This window comes from Rhipicephalus microplus, chromosome 5, assembly GCF_043290135.1.
Source record: "Rhipicephalus microplus isolate Deutch F79 chromosome 5, USDA_Rmic, whole genome shotgun sequence".
Classification (NCBI taxonomy): Eukaryota; Metazoa; Arthropoda; class Arachnida; order Ixodida; family Ixodidae; genus Rhipicephalus; species Rhipicephalus microplus.
This window is the reverse complement of record NC_134704.1, coordinates 115648758-115652774: the sequence shown is the minus strand read 5'-3', so window position 1 is coordinate 115652774 and position 4017 is coordinate 115648758. Positions and strand designations below refer to the sequence as shown.

General features: G+C 48.4%; 1 long non-coding RNA gene across 1 annotated transcript; it reads left to right on the top strand.

The window, feature by feature from the left end:
• The first annotated feature begins 2616 nt into the window (after positions 1-2616).
• LOC142817904 (uncharacterized) lies at positions 2617-3568 on the top strand. Its single transcript, XR_012895416.1, has 2 exons — positions 2617-3001; positions 3141-3568. It is a non-coding gene; the product is annotated as an uncharacterized LOC142817904 (long non-coding RNA).
• The last annotated feature ends 449 nt before the right edge of the window (positions 3569-4017 follow it).

Here is a 4017-nt window from a genome sequence, read left to right as displayed (position 1 = left end):
TCTAAAACACTCGCGAAGTGCTTGGCGTCACAAAATTAATACATGCTATTGAAACCTTTTAGGTTGTTCGTTTTTCCGACTGGGACGGCTTCCTGCTCTCCTATTGTAGAGTACCACGTACTCTAAATTGTTTAACACTTTTCCTAAACCCACAGTTTCACGATTTCGTAGCATAAGCTATGCGGGCCTAGTTTGAGCAGTCAGCGTGGCTTACGGTGAGCAGTTCTGCGCAGGCGCGACAAGCAGTGACGTCAAAAGGCGCACAGCTAGCGCTCCGGAGAAGGCCTGGAAGTATCTCCTGAAGTGGCGCGCCTTTAGTGGGCTGGCGCTTAACTCGCGTGAGATTGTTCGCTCGCTAATCCGTTCGTACATCCATACATCCGTTCATCCATCCGTTCATCCGTCCGTTCATGTGTGTTCATCCATCCGTACGCCCGTAGCTTCCGTTGCCTATGGGAAGGCAGCGCTGCCCAGGTGGTGCGCCTACCCTTTCTTCATGTGTGCCTAAAATTTACGTGATGCGTCGAACAGGTGAGCTGGTTGAGAACCAGTTATTAGAACACAGCCGCCGTGAGGTGTGTACTATATACGGGCTCATTTTAACGTGCCTTCGTACACGTCGCGTGCGCTTAAACTCATGGTGAACGCCTTGCGGCACTACCTCAGGCTTTTCTCGATGTGCGTCGTGTTGTGGATACTTTGGAACGTGCAATACCTGCGAAGAATTAGACACTTCGCTGAAAACTTCAACGCAGTGGGCGATCAGCGACGCCAGTGATTATTCTTCGCTATGTATTCAGCGATGTGGTGGGCGTGGTCGGAGACTTACGCGAGACTGTGTTGTCGGAAAGACGGACGCTGTCCGCTGAGACGTACGTCTATGACACTGAAGACACAGTGTGACCTTTCGACGTAATTTCAAGCATTGTACGGCGCAAACTTACAGGTATGTGTGTAGTGCTTGCGAAGCTCGACGTAGTGTGCCGGTGGCTCGTTACGTGCCCGTTTTGAAGTAAAATTTGTAGTTTCTCAGGCAGCACAGAAATAGCATTCGGCCCAGTGACCGCTGTTTTGAGCGAGAACATCCCATTTGCGTAGTTGGTAGTCGCAGCTCTTGCACTATGTACTACAGAGGATGTTTCACTACGCGCTTTCCTTTATGATGTGCTCAATGGCTAGCGTAAACCCACAAAATATTTGTATCATAGTCTTTTTTATAAACTTTCAAGGCAGACGGTGAGTCGCGAAATGAACCTCTAAGGCAACTGTTACATGAAAGGCCAATGTAAAGCGAGGATTAGCGGTGTTAGCGGAAATGCAAACGTGACGCAGTGGTCGTGCTTTAACGAAGTCGACTCGCCGTCGGCTTCAGACGGTTCGCAAGCTTGCTGTCGGCCATCGTCTAAGCATGATACCTAAAGAAAATGCCTTTCAACAACCTGCTGGTAACTGATCTTCTGGTGGTTACTTGGTTGACGTGCATTGTGTTGTAAATTGCATAAGTAATCATGGTTTTAAATGCGAAGCATTTCTTAGCGAACTTCGGGGACATTGAGCGTATCTATCTATCTATCTATCTATCTATCTATCTATCTATCTATCTATCTATCTATCTATCTATCTAGCCGCCTACGACCTTTAGCTCTCCTGGCCGTTCCGCTAATGGTATCGACAGCAAACTTGGTATAGCATAACATGACTGTATGACGAGCATATTTGACCAGTCGTAACATGAAAACTATCACATATATGTCATCAATGTCATGATTTCAATTTCATGGTCCTGCTGCTCTTGCTGTGGCTTCGTTCACATAAAATGTTGCAAAACTGGTATGGTATGACATGATTGCATGGCGAACAGAAGCAACAGGTCATAAAATGAAAATCTTGACATGCGTCTCATTAAAAACATGACTACTTGCCATGATCATGATGCGCTCGCGGCCGTTTCGTTAGCGTCACATATACTGATTGATTGATATGTGGAGTTTAATGTCCCAAAACCACCATATAATTATGAGGGACGCCGTAGTGGAGGGCTCCAAAAATTTCGACCACCTTGGGTCCTTTAGCGTTGTTACGAAGCGCGCCTCCGACGACGTTACGAAGGGCGCCACGAATCTCGCCGCTGACCTCCACTGTTACGAAAGACGGGGACGCCAACACCATCCCAAAGGCGCCACTGCTCCGATCTCCGCCGACACGGTCATCAGCCGTTTGGTAGCGTAGGTTTCTCAGCTCGCGACTGCTTCTGCGCAGAGCTGAAAGACGAGCGGACGAGACGATGGTGAGTTAAACAAGGTTTATGTACAGCATATATATAGAGGCGCTACAAATTCGGCACTGGGGCTGCCAGCTTAGAGACTCGGAGAGCCGAGCTCTCTTTTCTAACACATATGTCTACCGCTCGCGACGCGCCGCAGGGCTTTTTTTATATGCACTGGGTGGATTATTTGAGTAACCAAATGTCCGACCAGAAGCGGCCGCTGGTTGTGAGGCCAGAATTCTCCAATGGGGTCACCGCTGGGCCACGTCATTCTCATCGAATCCGGAGCCGCTGTGCTGCACGTGGCTGCACCCAAGGACGAGTGACGTCGCCACGCAACGCGTCAGACCAACACCTCCTAAAAATTCTTCAGGCCTGCCCCCTCCGCCGTGACGTCACCACCAGCCGTCCTACGAGTCCAATACCTCCTGACCGGTTCCGTCGCGCATTCCCGAATTTCCACTTGCTGCAGTGGTGACGGCCGTGCTGCACGTGTTTTTTTCGCGAGTCTGCCGAGCCATTTTCTTTGCGTTGTGTGCAGTGAATTTTACTGCCGGAATTTTATTGCACGAAGCTTCTGACATGCCCAATAAGTGTTGTGTGCCGGCATGTTCAAGTAATTACAAGACCGGGAAAAAAGTTCAAGTATTTTCATTCCCCAAGGATGAAGTGCTAAGGAAGAAGTGGCTCAGTGCTATCCCAAGAAAGGATTTCTTCCCTACGGAAAACAACAAGGTAAGAGCAAACTGGATGTCACCATTGCATCACACTGATGGTGAAATTATACTCATTGTAACTGTTCGCGAAGTGCTTGTGCAATGTTTAGACGCATTCCGAGGTTCGCTGACACTCTGCGACTGCCATTGGTATGCAGGTATGCGCATTGCATTTCACCGAGTCATGCCTTCAGAACAAGTCGTCCTACACGGATCCTATGACAGGAAGAGTGCTAGAGGTCTCACTGAAAGTACCACGCCTGCGTTCAGGATCAGTGCCCACACTGTTCCCAGGATGTCCTTCGTACTTGTCGAAGGATGACCATTCTCCGAGAGAATGCCCGGAAACGAAAAAAATGCGCCGAGAAGCGGCTGACCTCGCTCGTGCCATCGCAGAATCGGAGGCTTCTTATCGTGATGAAGAAACGAAATGCTGTTTTTCCTCGCTTTTTGAGCTTATGGAATGTTTGAAAAGTGCACCTGTGCCAAATGAGTGGATTGTAATTCACCGCACAAACTGTGCCCTGTTTTTAAATATTGTTGATGAGAGCATGCCGATGTTGCGGTCGTCTGTTACTGTTTTCAGCGACCTGAGTATCAGTGTATGTTTTCATGGTACCAAATTAAGCCGTATAGGTGATTATGTCGTGCCAGGAAGCATTGGGAATGTGAATGTCCTGTCTGCCATCCTGAGTAGGCTTCAAAGCATCCTCGATGAAAAATGCTCCTCAGAAGGTCTTTGTGACGTAGTCGTTAGCCTTCTTGAGCAACTTGAACGAGATGCCATTGACAGCAAGAAACGTATCAGTCGCTTCTTGCGAGAACAGGTGGCGTTGCTTGGAAAACAGCGATTGGAGTATTCCTCCGAAAGTATGGTGGTTGCTTGCATATTGCATACCATATCTCCACACGCCTACAAATTTCTCAGGGGTTCAGGTTTTTTTGCCATGCCACATCCCAGTACTTGTCGAAATGTCTGCTCCTCGTTTCACTTGTCACCTGACACTGAGTCAGCCAGTGAAAATTTTCTCAGGT